The 19,012-nt window shown below is 42.9% G+C and overlaps 1 protein-coding gene and 1 long non-coding RNA gene across 4 annotated transcripts in view; one reads left to right on the top strand and one right to left on the bottom strand.

Annotated features, from left to right (window-relative positions):
• Positions 1 to 19,012, bottom strand: part of ror2 (receptor tyrosine kinase like orphan receptor 2) — a 266,348-nt gene that overhangs the window by 67,795 nt on the left and 179,541 nt on the right. The window lies entirely within an intron of this gene.
• LOC116970997 lies at positions 2,148 to 7,095 on the top strand. Its single transcript, XR_004411378.1, has 3 exons — positions 2,148 to 2,158; positions 3,078 to 3,079; positions 6,982 to 7,095. It is a non-coding gene; the product is annotated as an uncharacterized LOC116970997 (long non-coding RNA).

The following is a 19,012-nucleotide window of genomic DNA, read 5'->3' on the forward strand; positions in this document are numbered from 1 at the left end:
AGAACAATAGCCCAATGTTTAATTCCCTTCACAATTCCATGGAGCAAGAACAAGACAATTTTCAGGAAGGGGCTGATAAATGGCATATTAAAGTGCAAATCAAGACCACTTCCAATCACTTGTCTTTGATGCATCACAGTCTGCAGAATTAGAGATATTTGACACAAGGCAGAGAAGCTAAACTGAAAATGTATAATGTTTTGGTTAGTCCACAAATAGAATCCGCTGTGCATTTGGACCTTACACTATAGGAAGGATGTGAAAGTGCCTCACTCTCATACCATAGCCTTCTCACACTTAACCTTATGGTTAACTTTTTGTAATCTCCGAAGAAATCTCTGCAAACGAATTATACTCTGCACACTGGTATTTTTCTCTTTGCCCTACCTGTTGCACTTGCTTTCCCCCGATTATATTAATGTATAGTGTTATCCGATTTGATTGGATAACACACAAATGAAAGCTTTTTATTGTATCTTGGGTCATGTGATAATAATAAATCTATACCTATACACCTTTTTAAAAATGTGAGGTCCCCAAAAAAGCACCATACTCTACCAGCAATCATGGATTCGGGACGTTGAAGGCATTTGCAGTAGCAGTACCAAGTAAAGTCACGTTTACAGTCATTTGCACAAATTTGGTGGGATACAGATACAAATATATATACATATATTCTGCAAAACAGTGAAAAGAAGAAAGACTGTATAAAGCCAATATATTAGTATTAAATGGAATTAGAAAACAAGTCCATGGTAGTAGAAGAGGCGGTCGGTAGTGTTCCGTTGCTGTGGTAGGATTAGGGTTGTGCAGGTCAATTCAAGAACTTGACGGTTATAGGAAAATTGTTGTTCCTGAGCATTGGGTTAAAACATAATTTGTTAAAAGCTGTGTATATTTACATATTTACCAAGTTACTTCAACTTGCATGTTTACACTTCCATAAAAGTTTACAAATGGTTGGATTATTTTGATTTACTTTTTTTGTACAGCTTCAATTATTTCCTTTTTTTTTAATGAATGTGATGCTTTCAAAACTCAGATTTAATCTGTTTTGTCGATAGTACGAGCCAATTAAGAATTTACACTCTAATCCAATGCTTTATAAGGATTCCTCAAACAAAAACACAGAGGGTAGTCGAGGCCAGTTCATTGGCTATATTTAAGAGGGAGTTAGATGTGGCCCTTGTGGCTAAGGGGATCAGAGGGTATGGAGAGAAGGCAGGTACGGGATACTGAGTTGGATGATCAGCCATGATCATATTGAATGGCGGTGCAGGCTCGAAGGGCCGAATGGCCTACTCCTGCACCTAATTTCTATGTTTCTATGTTTCTAAAAAGAGCGATTGACAATTGTAGAAATCAGATTCTTTAAAAGTTAATGGAATGCCAAATACTTCCCTCTCCCACTATGAACCAAAAGCACATATTTAGTTCTGTATTCTCAGGATGTGGATGTCGTTGGAAAGGACTATATTTTTCAGTTATTCCTAGCTACCCAGTGAACTATTTACAGCAATTTCATACATTTGAGGAGCTTGTTAAATAATTTCATGGGGTATTCAAATGGGGATGACCATCACTTATTTTCCATTCCCAATAGCCTTCGAGCCCTAGAGACAGACCACATCCTTACCCCCTGTGGTAATGGTTCCTCTAGATTATTGTAGGATGGTCCCACGATATATATACCCAACAATAACGAAGCAACAGTGATACATTTGCAGATTGGGATGGTGTATGACATGGAGAAGAACCTGCAGGTGGTGATGTCTGTGGTTCTGTCCTCTTGTCATTCTGCATCGTCGAAGTCGTGGGATTGGGAAATGCCATCAAAGACTTGGTACAATGTATTTTGCGAATGTCAAAGTTACAAGTGGCAGCTGTGGTACAGCGAGTCAAAGTTTGAATTGGTGAATTGTATGCCAATTCAGTTGGTGCTTTGTTCACGTATTGAGTTCAAGCATCTTGAGTGTAATTGGAGATACACTCATTCAGGTAAAAGGACAGCTACACAACTTTTCACCAAAGACCTGGCCTTGGGATATAAGGCCCATCACTTCCCACAGGATTATTTGTAGTTGCAGTGTTTATACAGCAGCTCCACTTAAGTTTCTGCTTAAATATAATATGCATGATGTTGATGGGAGGTGGGGAGGTTCAATTTGTACTAACACTGCTAAATAATAAGGATAGGTAGCCAGACACTCCTGCTGAAGATGGTCATTGCCTGGCATTAGTGCTATGTGCCAGCAATTAGCACAAGCTTCAGTCTTGTCAAGGTCTTGCTGCCGTCTGCATTCACGGAATGCTTCACCATCTGTGTGGCTCTGAATATAATTAACATTCCACGAATAAAGCAAGTGAACATTCGCACTTTTCATCCCATGAAGATTGACCCTTGATGCAGCAGCTGCAGATGGATGGACCTCGAAATCTACTGAGAAAATGCCCCTGCCTCCGGTTAGCTTTTAAACAGTCCACTACCATTCATAATTGTGTTTAACCAAAGAACAGATACATCAATCCGGTTGTTAATGAGCTAATTCCTTCCATAAACTGGGCAGTGGAGATCAGTTAAGTCTAAAGACAATTTATCAGCTTCACAGTAATTTTCATGGATCCAGGATTTTAATTTAAGATTTTTAAAAATAACAATAGTTAAAATCTCCAATTTTTGGTATTTGAAATCAGCCTGGAAATTATTTTGGTGCTGTTTACAGCCTGTTGTAGGGTCAATATGCGAAGTGCCAGTACAAATTTCAGGTGCAGATCCACCACCACAGAACTTGGACCCTCTGCAGTTTATACCGATTACCTGTCAAACACTCTCCGAGGGATTGGCTTGTGCCAGGTAATGTTTAAAAAAGTAGATGAGCAGTTGAATTACCAGGACTAGTAAATGGATGGCTACTTGATGATCAGCTTGGACATGGTGGTCCTGTGCTGAATGACTCCATGATGTTATTTTGATAAGTCAGGGCAAAAAGATGGGCGTGGTCAAGATGAACCCTGGATCAGAGTGTTTGGGAAGGTAGAGTCATCCATGGAGACCAGAGCTTATAGGAGACATATAGGAGTCCCAGCTACACTGGTCCCACGTGCCTGCGCTTGGTCCATATCCCTCCAAACTTGTCCTATCCATGTACCTGTCTAATTGTTTCTTAAAGGATGGGATAGTCTCAGCCTCAACTACCTCCTCTGGCAGCTTGTTCCATACACCCACCACCCTTTCAGGGATTCTGTTACCCCTCGGATTCCTATTAAATCTTTCCCCTTCACATTGAACCTATGTCCTCGATTCCCCTACTCTGGGCAAGACTCTGTGCATCTACCCGATCTATTCTTCTCATGATTTTGTAGACCTCCATAAGATCCCCCCTCATCCCCCTGCGCTCCATGAAATAGAGACTCAGCCTACTCAACCTCTCCCTTTAGCCCACACCCTCTAGTCCTGGCAACATCCTTGTAAATCATGGAAGAAGAGGGTGATGGAGGGTCTCTTGGAGCCTGGGTCACATGATTGGGGCTGTCGTGGCCACCAGGAGGCTGAGGTGATCAGACGACAGCAGACTGGTGGGGGTGGTAAAAGGGGGATCCAGGTCAGTTTAACAGCCCTGGGCTAGATCTTGCTTCAAGAAACCCCTTTTTAATGGCAATTAAAGGGGAAGTACATTACGCGTACAAGGAATCGCAATCAGAAGTGCCTGGACAAGTTACCAGCAGGATGAAATTCCATGTGAAAATGATTATAATTCCAAAATGGATATGGATCAAATCATTTTCTGTTCAGTGGTGCAGAGAGGAAAACCCCATTTGAATTTCCCGGTTCATGTTCTCTCGCTCATTGATCTCACAACATAAACAGCATTACCAGATCCAAACTGCAACCCAAGCAAAAAGGAAGCATCATATGACAAGGTACAACTTGCTCTCCAACATTTCCCTCAGCTTCAACAACAGCTACTAACTGGTAAATGTTACTGTTGCATTTATATTGCTTGTTTTATATTCTCAAAATATCCATAAATGTGAGCAATGTACCATAATGGACTTTTAAAAAGTATAGTCTTCTTTGGTGGCCTCTTTGCACAAAGCAAGATCGCACAAACATCAATAAAATAAATGACCAAATGAAACGGCAAAGTTTGTTAAATAATAAACATTGACTAACCCCCACCTCTATCCATACCCACCAAACCGGCCCAACTGTTCATTTTCAAACAGTGTCAAAGGATCATTTACGACCACTTGAACTAGCAGACTGGTGCCTTGGTTTAATGTTTCATCTGAAACAAAATCATGTTTAAATGTAAAGCCTTGGTAATACTATGAAGTGCCAACCTAGATTACATACTGAAGTACATACTGAGTTAAGGTTACCTCTACAAGCTTCTAAATCAGAGCAAAAATGCTGCCACTGAGCAGTGGTTTACACTTCATAGATTTTCTAAAAAGTTATGTGCTGTAAGCAACCCATTTTTGAGTGGTATTTAATGATTTTGCAAGTACATTACTTTCTACATTACTTGCTCGAGATCAATATAATATTTAGGTTTATTTTAATCTTTGCATTTTGCTCTTGGGGAAAAATAAATCATATTGCTTATTTATGAACATAGTATCTAAAAACTTAAAGCATAAGACATTTATATGTATGTGAAAATATCTATCCAATTGTTACAATACATTAAGATATATGGTTTTAATCTCACTAACTATATTGTACTTTAACAAGTAGTTGGTGCAGTGGCGCAGCGGTAGAGTTGCTGCATTGCAACACCAGTTACCCGGGTTCAATCCTGACTATGGGTCCCCTCTGTGCGGAGTTTGTCCATTCTCCCTGTGACCACAAAGGTTTTCTCCGGCTGTTCCGGTATTCTGCTATATTCCAAAGATGTGCATGCTTGTAGATTAATTAACTTCTGTAAATTGCCCTATTGTGTAGAATGCAAGAGTGGGATAACATGGAGCTAGTGCGTGGGTAAACATTGATCGGCGTGGACTTGGTGGGCCGAAGGGCCTGTTTCCACGCTGTATCTCTAAACTAAACTAAAGTAAATATAAATAGAAGTGCCTGCAATTTCTACGCAATTCCGACAATCTATCTGCACTATCCTCAAGGTATTTGAAGAAGTTCTCCTCTTCCCTCCGAAATATCCCGGTGGCTCAGCACTTCAACTCCCCCTCCCATTCCGAATCCGACCTTTCTGTCCTCGGTCTCCTGCATGGCCAGGGTGAGGACCACCGTAAATTGGAGGAGCAGCACCTCATATTTCGCCTGGGCAGTTTGCACCCCAGCGGTATGAACAGTGACTGCTCTAATTTCAGGTAGTCCTTACTTTCTCCTCCCCTTCTCAGCTCTCCCTCAGCCCACTGGCTTCACATCTTCCTTTCTTCTTCCAGCCCCCCACCCCCCCCCCCCCACCCACCCTTACATCAGTCTGAAGGGTTTTAGCCCGAAACGTTGCCTATTCCTTCGCCCCATAGATGTTGCCTCCCCTGCTGAGTTTCTCCAGCACTTTTGTCTATCTTCGATTTTCCAGCATCTGCAGTTCCTTCTTAAACAATCTATCTGCACTATCCATTTTAGAATATATATTTAGTTTTAAGCTAACGACAAATGTGCACAATTCCTTTTGGTACTTAGAAATAAAGTCTTGTTTTTTGGCTTAAGTAGCATGTAGTCTTTTGAAAGCAACAATAATAATTCAAGAATGTATTTTTCAGAAAGCATTTCTATAATATTCAATTTAACCACCTTTGATATATTTGATTATATTTTGATTACACATCTGATTACATTTTTAATAAAATAACATTCTGGAATGTTAATATAATTTATTATAATATATATCCATCGTAAATTCATTTTCACTAATTCTAAAGCCTTTCTCGTCTGATCATTTAAATAATAGGACACAGGAGCAGAATTAGGTTGTTCGACCCATCGAGTCTACTCATTTTCATGGAGGTCATTCTCTCCATTTATATCACTTAATACTCTGTATGAAATATTGGAACACATCTCAGGTGAAATTATTTATTGGCATCATGGAAAACTGCACATTTTCAACTTTTTCTAATCTTTACACCTAGATCATTAAGTTTCACCCACAACCTCTCTGTTTGTTCATGTGATATGAGCAGAATTGGGCCATTCAGACCATCAAGTCTACTCCCATTCAATCATAGCTGATCTATCTCTCCCTCCTAACCCCATTCTCCTGCCTTCTCCCCATAACCACTGGCACCCGTACTAATCAAGAATCTATCTATGCCTTAAAAATATCCATTGTCCTCCACAGACTTCTGAGGCAAAGAATTCCACAGATTCACCACCAACACAGTTTGACTTTAAATGATAGCATTGCATAGAGTATTCCAACAGAATTTGTAATACAGACTGTTATAATACAGTATTACAAAATACATTGCTAAGCTGCAGCATAATAACCTCTTTGCATAAGTACCAATATCCCATTAGCTTTTTTTTAAATATTGCTTTGCTGTATTATTTGCACTTTGAAATTATGGCCAATTCATTCTATTATCAACAATATCATTTATTTCAAAAGTCAGCACCATGTGAATTTCCCACTTATCCATCCATCAGCATAACTAACTTAAATCTCACTTCACCCAATAACATCAGCCTTGACCGTAAAGCTTTTACCACTTACGACACTTTGAATGAAATTAGATCTATATACTTTGAAATTCAGTACAATATGGGATGATCTCATTGAAAGTTTTAAAATTCCTGAAGAGGTATGATAGGGTAGAGATTGGGATGTTTCCATTTGTGGGAGAATCTCAAAGAAGGGAACATAGTTATGACATTAAGGGGAAATCATTTAAAACTAAGGTGCACAGGAACTTCTTGCAGAAGGTCATTGAATCTCTATCCTGGAGGGTGTGGAGACTGGATCATTGGGGTACTTAAAGAGGAACATGGAACATAAAACTGTACATCATAAGAACAGGCCCCTCAACCCACAATATCTGCATCGAACATAATGTCAAGACCATCACTTCTTTACCTGCACATAGCCCATATCTCTCCATTCCCTGAATATCCATATATCTACCCAAAAGTCTATTTCTATAGCACTAACGTGTCTGCTTCAGCCATCACCCCGGCAGATTCTATCAGGCATGCACCATCCTCTGTGTAAAAAAAACTTGCCCCACACATCTCCTTTAAACTTTGCCTCTCTCACCTTAAAGCTATGTTTTGATATTTCCACCCTGAGGAAACAGGTCTCCCCACAACCACCGGCGTTCCAGAAAAAAAATTCCCAAGTCTGTCCAACCTTTCTCTGTAGTAGAAATAGATGATTTCTGAAAGATCAGGGAACAGACGGACTATGGGGAAACAGCAGGAAAGAGATGACTGGGGCAGATCAGCATAACTTGAACGGCTGATCTTCTTTTAATGGGCTTACAATTGGCTTTTGCTCTCCTTATTAACGTTAATACGGAAAAGTTAAATTCCTTGCATCTACCCTGACAAAACATCAAGTAACTTCCACCATTCAGGGATTATAGCTCACACAATTATTCTTGATGGATGCTTATAGTCCACCTGTTAATCCAGTTAAACTTTGAAACTCCTTCCACCTTCAATGATGCTTTTTCAAATCAATCTCACCATGGACCAAAAAAGTTGATCAGCTTTGTGATTTTCACCATTCAAAAATATTGACAGGAAGTCCTCTAAAAAGCAGGAGCAGTTCAAAAGTGTTTATTTGTCATAACAAGCAAACAAAGATTATCACAGTATTTTGGTATACATTACATTTATAATAAACCTATAAACCAAACCAATCGTATGCATGAGATATGAAATGAAACAATGAAATTCTCACTTGCTTTCCAGGCACATTAGATTGTATTGGGTAGTTCAAGAGCCTGATGATTAATGGTAAGAGGTTGTTCTTGAACCTGGGAGGTAGCAGTTCTCAGGCAAGAGACCAAGGGGCTTCACGTCAACTCACAACATTGGATGGACATGGTCTGTCGAAGGTCAAAGTGAAGAGAGTTTGGAACAGAAATCTAGCAACAGTCTCCTACAGCTGATCTTGGGGCCAAGGAAAGAGCGTTCACGTCGCGGCCCTGTTTCAACCAATCTTTCCACCACCACGCACAAGAAGCACAAGAAGCGCAAGACAGACACCATTGTGCAGATGCCAAGAAGTGTGTTCAGCTCTGGCTGAACAACTTCTAATCTTGTGTGTGGACTCGATAAGAAGAAGAAGCTGATCTTAATGGAGTTGAGACATGGTGTGGGCAACCAACCTGTTCACAGGAAGAGAATTATAACCAGTCTGCTTGCCTTTTCTTTAACACATTCTAGTTTTAACTGCAGATAATTGATCCCACTTCCCAGTCCTTAGGAAATTTGGCAGCAAAAAAAAGAGGGTTGAATTACTCAGAGCAGGCATCTTTACAGTACACTTTGTAAGTCAGGACAAGCAGAAGTGTTACTTCATGAGCCAATATGTTTCACTCATTCACACCAACCCTCAATGCTTTTCATTCTTTGATGTAAGCATCCCTTGATCACCATCTTCACACAATGCCCTCCACCCACAGACCACTAACCTCCCACCCACTTCCCATCAGAACCCCCTGAACATCATCACAATACCCTTCTCAAATGGCTTCTAATGTGTTTCTGACCCTCACTAGCTACAGGTTCTGACCAATTTAATGGGTGAAAACATAACAGAATAATGAAGTACATGACAAATTGATGAGATGTTCACAAGAAACTACAAAATGACCATATAGGAGTCATAAACAAACATCCAAACCATATGGATAATAACAGTCCATTTAGAGTCCATTATAAAAGACGAGGTTTCTGCGAAGCACACGATAAAGAAGGCCGCCTTCAACATGGTTTTGCAAAAGGGAGATCTTGCCTGGTGAATCTGTTGGAATTCTTTGAGGAAGTAAATAGCACGATGGACAAAGGAGAGTCAGTGGATGTGGTTTACCTGAATTTTCAGAAGGCCTTTGATAAGGTGCCGCACGCGAGGCTGCTAAAGAAGATAAGAGGCCATGATATGAGAGAGAAGATACAAGCATGGATAGTAAGTTGGCTAGATGGCAGAAGACAAAGAGTGACAATAAAGGGGGCTTTTTCTGGTTGGCTGCCAATGACTAGCAGTGTTCCATAGGGGTCGGTGCTGGGGCCGCTAATCTTCTTGGTGTATATAAATGTTTTGGATGGGGGAATTGAAGGCTCTGTGCCCAGGTTTGCAGATGATACAAAGATAGGTAGAGGGGCAAGTAGTGTAGAGAAAGCAGTGACTATGCAGAATGATTTGGACAGGTTGGGAGAGTGGGCTGTGAAGAGGCAAATGGAATACAGCATAGTAAAGTGTGGAGGCATGCATTTTGGTAGTAGGAATAAATGCAAAGACTATTTTCTAAATAGGAAGATAATTGAGAAATTGGAGACCCAAAGGGACTTGGGAATGCTGGTGCAGGATTCCCAAAAAGTTAATTTGCAGGTTGAATCAGTAGTAAGGATGGCAAATTCAATGCTAGCATTTATTTCGAGAGGGCTACTATACAAAAACAGGGATGTAACACTGAGGCTTTGTAAAGCACTGGTCAGACCGCATTTGGAGTATTGTGAGCAGTTTTGGGCCCCATACCCGAGGAAGGATGCGCTGGTGTTGGAGATGATCCAGAGGAGGTTTATGAAAATAATCCCAGGAATGATTGGGTTAACATATGATGACGTTTGAAGGCACTCGGCCTGTTCCCACTGGGGTTTAAAAGGAAGATTGGGAATCTCATTGAAACTTACCGAATGGTGAAAGGCCTGGATAGAGTGAATGTGGATGAGGATGTTTCTACTAGTAGGAGAGTCTGGGATCACAGACCAGAGCCTCAGAATAAAAGGACGCACCTTTAGAAAGGACATGAGGAGGAATTTCTGTAGACAGAGGGTGGCGAATCTGTGGAAACGGCTGTGGATGCCAATTCAATGGATAGGTGGAGATTGTCAGATTCTTGATTAGTAAGGGTGTCAGGGGTAATGGGGAGAAGGCAGGAGAATGGGGCTGTGAGGGAAAGGTAGATCAGCCATGATTGAATGGCAGAGTAGACTTGATGTGCCGAATGGTCTAATTCTGCTCCGAGAACGTACAAACTTACGAAGGGGAAATCATGCTTGACAAATCTTCTGGAATTTTTTGAGGATGTAACTAGGAAAATGGACAAGGGAGAGCCAGTGGATGTGGTGTACCTGGACTTTCCGAAAGCATTTGATAAGGTCCCACGTAGGAGATTAGTGGGCAAAATTAGGGCACGTGGTATTGGGGGTTGAGTGCTGACATGGATAGAAAATTGGTTGGCAGACAGGAAACAAAGAGTAGGGATTAATGGGTCCCTTTCAGAATGGCAGGCAGTGACTAGTGGGGTACCGCAAGGCTCGGTGCTGGGACCGCAGCTATTTACAATATACATCAATGATTTAGATGAAGGGATTCAAAGTAACATTAACAAATTTGCAGATGACACAAAGCTGGGTGGCAGTGTGAACTGTGAGGAAGATGCTATGAGAATGCAGGATGACTTGGACAGGTTGGGTGAGTGGGCAGCTGCATGGCAGATGCAGTTTAATGTGGATAAATGTGAGGTTATCCACTTTGGTAGCAAAAACAGGAAGGCAGATTATTATCTAAATGGTGTCAAGTTGGGAAAAGGGGCAGTACAACGGGGTCTAGGGGTCTTTGTTCATCAGTCAATGAAAGTAAGCATGCAGGTACAGCAGGCAGTAAAGAAAACAAATGGTATGTTGGCCTTCATAACAAGAGGAGTGGACAAGAGGAGTGGAGTATAGGAGCAAAGAGGACCTTCTGCAGTTGTACAGAGCCCTAGTGAGACCACACCTGGAGTATTGTGTGCAGTTTTGGTCCCCTAATTTGAGGAAGGACATTCTTGCTATTGAGGGAGTGCAGTGTAGTTCATAAGGTTAATTCCCAGGATAGCGGGACTGTCATATGCTGAGAGAATGGAGCGGCTGGGCTTGTATATTCTGGAATTTTGAAGGATGAGAGGGAATCTTACTGAGACATATAAGATTATTAAGGGTTTGGACACGCTATAGGCAGGAAACATTTTCCCTATGTTGTGAGTCCAGAACCAGGGGCCACAGTTTAAGAATAAGGGATAAGCCATTTAGAACGGAGATGAGGAAACACTTTTTCACACAGAGAGTTGTGAGTGTGTGGAATTCTCTGCCTCAGAGGGCTGTGGAGGCAGCTTCTCTGGATACTTTCAAGATAGAGCTAGATAGGGCTCTTCAAAATAGCAGTCAGGGGGATATGGGGAGAAGGTAGGAACGGGGTACTGATTGGGGATGATCAGCCATGATCACATTGAATGGCGATGCTGGCTTGAATGGCTTACTCCTGCACCTATTGTCTATTGTCTATTGAACTATGAAGGACAAATTAATTAATGGATTGTTCCGCGATTGCTGTTATTTCCTATATTTTACAGTGAGATATTTATGGACATCACATATTGCAGTTTACACACCCACTGAACGAGTTCTGGATTATTAGATCAAGTTGCTGGATAACATGACGTAGGTGTCTGCCACATTTTCCATTTACATTATAAAGATAAACATGGCAATGTTGAAAATGACTTAAAATGTCAGCAATCCATTTACAGTAATGCACAAATAATGCCTCACCAGAAATACTAATAGATTAATGTAAGTGTTGTAATATACAATCATTCACTGGTAGATGTCAAGTTATTTTTTTCCAAAGCACACAGCTCTCTGTGGCATGTGGCTGATTCTGAAAGAGTGCTGGACCAGTAATACAATTGAGCATGCCCATTTATAGAATAAAAAGAAGCTCCATGAACATACATATATATCAACACAGTAGACCATGGTACAAAGGCTCTTTAGTGAAGTATTGCATAACTAGTTCATTGGTACGGATAACTATTGTTCAAGAATCATCACACAGATTGCACAACGTTCTAAATACAGCAGAGATACTTTGCTTTGTTGCACTTTGTGATCTGATCATAATCAGCAGTTCCTTCAACTACAAAGATTTCCTCTATCCACATACCTAATATGATAATGCACCCACCCTGCACCAACACAGTTCAAATGTTTCAATAAATCACCACGGAAGTACAACAACCAGAAAAGTGGCTTATTCATTATCACCATTATCAGAAATGCAACAATGTCAAGCAGACCATAGCCAAATCAAAGGGAATGGATAAAAGTATTTGCAATAACTTAATTCAAATTTCATCTTTATAATTGTATCTTCTATACATAACTAAAACTGATCTTGTTATCTTCCGGTTTGGCGGTCTTTCTATTTGCGCAATAACGGTTTGCGATAACGCTATGATTTTTCACCAGTTCACTCACCGTTCTCCTATGCTGCGAGTCCACCAAGTTTCATTCCGATCGGTTGAATGTCGTAAAAGTTAGCGAGGTTTAAAAATCTTAAAAACCGCACGTGCGCAGATCGATCTCTTCTCCTGCCGGTTGGCGCCATGCGGATTAGTCTCTTTCCCTGTCACTCTCCGGGATAGTCCGCCCCTTCCTGCGCCATCGAGGCGGAGGTTTCCAATCGCATGTTCGGTGAGACCCAAAACAGCCCCGCCCCAAGCAGCTCCGTCCCAAGCAGCAGTCCCGCCCCCATGGTGAAGGAGTGGCGCCGTGCCCGAGGAGCTGCGGCTGCGCTGTACCTGGTGGGGGGGGGGGGGGTGGTGGTGCCGCGGGCCGAGCCCGGGGACTGGGTCTGGAACCAAGGACGAACCTGGGTTCGGCATCAGGGACAAGCCCGGAGATGAAGTCAGCGCCTGGACTGGATCCCAGGCGGAGGCCGAGCTGAGGGCTGGAGTCTAGCCCAAGCCCGGGGCCTAGGTCAAGATGTACCAGTGCCTCGGGGGCCGCCCGGCCGCCACCATTCTGCAGCACAGCCTCCGCTTCCTGCTTTGCGGGCAACTCTGGCTCGGCCGCCCGCCACCCTCACCCCGCCCCCAGCACAGCGAGTCCGGTTCCGTCGAGGCCCACGTCCGTGAGTGCTTCGGCCGCCTACAGCCAGAGCCAGGCCGAGAACGAGAACCAGGCAGAGTTCCAGGTCCTGGCTCTACTCTACTACCTGGGTAGGTGTTGGAGCAGGGAATGGGAGTGAGGGGAGGAGGATGCGGGAAATGGGGAGGAGGGAGGTGGGGTAGTATTCGGCCATTCGGCCCCGAACCAGCACCTCCTTTCAATATGATCATGGCTGATCATCCAAGTCAGGACCCTGTTCCAGCTTTGTCCCCATATCCCTTGATTCCTTTAGCCCCAAGAGCTATATCTAGCTCTCTCTTGAAAAGATCCAGTGAATTGGCCACCACAGCCTTCTGTGGAAGAAGAAGTTAAAACATCCCCTTCACTTGTGGCCTCAGCCATTGATGATCCATATGTCTGAATCCCCACAGACAGATTTTGCAGTCTCTAGAATATTAACAGCATTGAGTTGAGTAATATTTCATTGGTCTCTGGTAAAAGTCAAGGGGCTGTCCCACTGCGGCGACCTAATTGGCGAGTTTAGAAGAGTTTAGGAGAGTTTGAAAAAGTGTCATGTTTCAGACCTCCTTCGACCTCCTTCGACTATGTTGAAGACTAGCTTCGACCAGCTTCGGGAAAATTGGACCACCGAATAGTCGAGAGTGAAGACGACCTCCTTCGATCTCCTTCGACCTCCCTTCGACTATGTTGACGACTATCTACGACTACCTTCGACTATCCTCGATTACCTACGAATAACATGCTGACCTACTACGACCTACTTCGACTAAACCTACGAGTAAAAAAAATATCTGTTTTTTCCATGGCGACCTTTTTTTACTCGCTGGCATTTTTCAGCATGTTGAAAAATACGGTGCGACCTAGCTGAGGCCTCGAGTACGCGGGGACTACACTCGAGCATGAAGGAGAGTTACAAAGTCCTCCTAGGACCTCATGTCGACCATGCTGCGAGTATGAGTCGAGGGCAAACTCTTCTAAATTCGCCAATTAGGTCACCGCAGTGGGACAGCCCTTCAGTGTGAGAAGTTATTAAAATATTCTGTGGTGAAGTAAGTTAATAATCATTTAAATCATTTAATAAAACTATTGCTCCCAGTTTATCTTCCCTGCGCTTCAACTCTGGTTGCCAACTGTCAACAGGTCTGAAATGAGAAGCTTTCCATTTGTAGAAGTGCAGCTGGAAACCTGTGTTTCATCAAAGGTTTGCAGGATTCCCGAGTCACCCTTGTTTAATACCCTTGAACGAGTGGCCTTGAACTAAGTGACCAGAAAATAACATCTACATTTCAGGCATATTGTATCGCAACTGCACTGTGGGGACACTGCTTAATACTAACACAATGTAGGAGAATAAAACTGACATTACCTGCAGAATAACCCACAATGAAAAAATCACCAAAATTCTAAAAAGTACAATGTCTTCAGTTTCCAACTGACATACTTGTATCACTTCCACACAATATCGGGATCTTATCCAATCTTTTAACAAATAATTTCATTTATTGCTTATAAAATTAAGTAAGACACCATTCAAGGGGGAATTTGATTAGCAGATGGATGGACAAAGGCTAGATGGTTGGTGGTGGGATCACATTTCGTATGGCAGAAACATTGGAGAATGATGTGTTGAATGCGAAGGCTGGCGGGGTTGAAATGTAAGGACTAAGGGAATGTAAGGGAATTCTATCCATGTATTGATCAGGGGGAGGAGGGGACCCCCCATAGTACTGAATGACAGATAGGCCTAGAAATAAATGTGTAAAATGCATGGTGAAATAACAATGCAGGGGGCCTAGGCCAGTTGTCTGAAACTGTGGCAGAGCAATATACTGGACATTCAATGCATTGTGTGCACAAGGTTTCTGTTGCATAACTGTAAACACATAACCACATACAACATGCACTGCACATCCAAAGTGATAATAGAAATGTATACCTGCTTCTACAATTTTCAATGAGGGAATCTCTTATCATGGCACTTCCTAATGGGAATTAATATTTGCTTCAGTGGAGTGGGATAAATTTGCTTTTGAGTGACGGTAGTGGAATGGATATGGGTATCGTGCGTCTCTGATGGCCAATTGGACAAAGTGATGAGAGGTAATCACCAGAGTGTCAAGCTGGGATCACAGATGTTAGGAACACTGGTTAAAAACGAGTTATTTACTTTGAAAGAAGAAGGCTTTGTATCCATTCTGCTGCAGCAGAGTTACACACACAGTGCTGAATTTATTCACCGTGTACACCAGAGACTGTTTCATTAAAGCAAATCTTGACCCTTTGGGCAAATCCTGCTCTGAAGGAATCCACCATTCACAAACACCATAGATATTTATGGGTGTGAGAATCGTATTTATTTTCTGCAAACATATTATGTCAACATGCAGCTCATGATTACAACATGCCAATACTTTTTAGATTAAATGCTGTTGCATTTTTACACACAAAATTTTTAGAATTCAGTCCCAACAATGGTAAATCCCTCAAAAGATATATTTTTACTAAAAGCAAAGCTTCTGAATTCTTCAATCATTAGTTTGTGTTAAGGACCTGTCCCACTTTCCCGAGTTACTCACGAATTCTCCCGAGTTTTTCCCTTGATTCAAACTCGGAGAATGTCCGTAGCGAGTCCGTAGGAGTCCGTAGCGAGTCCATAGATATATCTTAGCGGCTTCTTATGCCAGCCGTAGGTACTCGGGGCATCAGGTAAATCGGGACGTTTTTTTCAGCATGACAAAAAAGTCCACGAGTAAAAAGATAGTTGGGAGGAGGAGTTCGTAGATCACAAAAATATTGATTTTTTTTAAGGTCCTTTCAACTCGGCAGAGGACTCGGGAAAGTGGGACAGGCCCTTTACTCTCTCTACCTTTACTTAATAATCAGTAAGCTAATGTTAGAACCAGGAACAAGATCATGTTGCTCAGCCTAATACATCGGCCGCCCATGAATGCAAACATTTTTACTGGATACAATTCAAAGTCAAAGTCAAGCCAAATTTATACATCACATGCACCCAGAGGGTGCAGTGAAATAAATTTGCCAGCAGCAATACACTTAAAAAACCCCCCACATAATACACAATAGAATTTAACACAAACATCCCCCACAGCATTCTTCACTGTGATGGAAGGCAACAAAGTTCAGTCAGTCCTCCTCCCTTGTTCATCCGTGGTCGGGGCCATAAACCATCCGTAGTCGCCGCTACGGACGGCTGGATGTACAGGCCTTCTCGTCGGGATGATCCAAACTCCGATGTCGGGTCAAACATCCTCCGCGACTTGGAGTGCCCGAATCCCGACGGCACTTTCCTACCGAAGACCGCGGCTTCAGGATGTTATAGGCCGCAGGCCGGCGGTCGGAGCTCTTCTCCGGCGATCCCCGGCAAGGGATCCCAGACTCCAGAAGGTAAGTCCACTCCACGCCCGCGGCTGGAAGCTCTGCAGACCACAGCCCCATGATGCCAAAGTCACCAGGCCAGCGATCGGAGCATCCATTCCTGGCGACCCCCGGCAAGAGTTCGCCCGCTCCGTGATGGAAAAGTCCATGCTGTGCCCGCTGAGGGAGGCAACATGGAAAATGTCGCCTCTCCGCTGAGGAGGCAACCAAAAAGCAGTTTCCCCCTTTCCCCCCCCCCCCCCCCACCATCCCCTACACAAGACATACTGAGAGACACCGAAACTACATTTTGACACACCAAAAAAAATACTCTGTCAAAACGCTACCTACCCGAAAGGCGGCGTCGCCAACAAGCCAACGAACAGACTGCCGCTCAACAGAAAAGTCCAATAACGGACATGATGTTGCCGGGGGGCGGGACTTGTCAGTGATTGGTCCATCACATCACTGTGGAGGGATGAACATTGCCCCACACCTCCGCTCCACCCGACCCACAGCCCGCGGAGGGTGGCCGTGGGAGAGTGGAGGCTGTCCCGAGGGATGCGCACCTTCTGCTGCTTACAACTTAGTGCTTGGGTTCAGATTGCCTAGTCACCTATGGCTTGTGTGGAAAAATGACCCCCACGCTCCCGTCTCCCCCTTCTCTCTCCCCTTTTCTCTCTCTCACCTTCTCCCTCCCCCTCTCTCTCCCCCTCCCCTCTTCTCTCTCCCCCCTCTCTCTCCTCTCTTTCTCTCCCCTCTTCTCTCTCTCTCCCCCTCCTCTTTCTCCCCCTCCGCTCTCTCTCCCTTCTCTCTTTCTCTCCCCTCTTTTCTCTCTCTCTCTCTCTCCCCTTCTCTCTTTCTCTCCTCTCTCTCTCTCTCCCCCACTTATGCAGAGCGGCTATGGAAGTTGAGAAAACTGGCAGCGGTCCGTGTGAAAATACAGCTGATGCTAACTGACCCGCTGAGTTCCTCAAACACTTTGTATTTTGCTGTAGCAGAGGTTTTTGTTGAGGTTTGCCTCAATCAGTTGCATATCAGAGGACATTGTAATGTGGAACAAAAAAATTAAAACATGATAGAAAAAAAAGAAATAGAACCTTGCAAACTTGCATCTGTCTTTCCCAGTTCTAAAGAAGGATCACACACCTGACATGTTAACCTTTTTCTCTTTGTCAAGATGCTGCCTGACCCACTGAGTTTCTCTAGCCTTTTCTGCTTTCATTTCATATTTTCTATAACTGCATCGTTTGTATTTTCAGTTTCTCGGAGTTACAGGGTGTAACCAGGGGCACGTATCAAGACCAACATTACTTGATGCTGGAAGATCACCAACATGCTGAAATACACATTTTGCTCTGCCTGAAACCTGTTGGTTGTTCAGTGTAAGGAGATGTCAGCAAGCACATGCAGACATTTGCTTCACATTCCAGCATGCCAGGGGGCGCACTGACGGATGCACTGAAGTTCAATGTGGCCGCCACAAAGGCTTAGTGGGTGATGATCACCGACCAGGGTCCTGACAACACTGGACATCGAGCAGCTGAGCCCGGCCTAACTGCCCGTCAATTCACAAGAGGGGGATAGCAAGTACGGGTTAAAACACGGTTATGGAGCCGGAAAGCAGCACGAATCACAGAGAGGGATTACTGTTTGAGGAAACAGGAGTGATGCTGAGAGAATATATTGAATTGATGGTACAATTAATGTAGAGAGAGGAGTGTATCAATTGTATTTACAGTATATATTAATAAAGTATGTATTGCAAATAAAACCAAGATAATCTATGGAGGAAAAACGATGTAGATGTTTGTTTCTGTTGCCGAAGAGCTCAAATAGAAGTTGGTGATAGTTGGTGTTTTTATGAATGAGGAGATATTCTGTGAAATGACAGGTCAAACTTTATGCCCATTTATTGGAGAAAATTTTATTAGTATCAGGCGGCACAGTGGCGCAGCGGTAGTTGCTGCCCTGCAGCGCTTGCAGCACCATAGACCCAGGTTCGATCCTGACTACGGGTGCTGTCTGTACACAGTTTGTACGTTCTCCCCGTGACCGTGTGAGTTTTCTCCGAGATCTTCAGTTTCCTCCCATACTCCAAAGACATATAGGTTTGTAGGTTAATTGGCTTGGTATAAATGTAAATTGTTCCTAGAGTGTGAAGGATAGTGTTAATGCGTGGGGATCGCTGGTCGGTGCGGACTCAGTGGGCTGAAGACCCTGTTTCTGTGCTATATCTGTAAACTAAACTAATTGTATTAAGACAAAAAAAAAAGCAAACATCACTCATTTTCTCCTGCTTATTTTTGTACAAATTCACCCAGTTCCAATACTGTAAGAATAGTTTATATCAGGTATTATATTTGAAAGAAATTAAAACTGCAAACTTAATTTTGTTTCTCAGTAACAATTTGATCTAAATGTAGAAAAGTTATATTTTAGAAAAGGTTCAGAAGAAATGCTATTTAAGTGGAGACGTTTGTACTCTTCTGGTAAACCTTCAAAGCATAAAAACATCTGCTTTAGTTTACATTCCCCACACCCTTTCTC

The sequence above is a fragment of the Amblyraja radiata genome, chromosome 3, assembly GCF_010909765.2.
Source record: "Amblyraja radiata isolate CabotCenter1 chromosome 3, sAmbRad1.1.pri, whole genome shotgun sequence".
In the NCBI taxonomy this organism is placed as follows: domain Eukaryota; kingdom Metazoa; phylum Chordata; class Chondrichthyes; order Rajiformes; family Rajidae; genus Amblyraja; species Amblyraja radiata.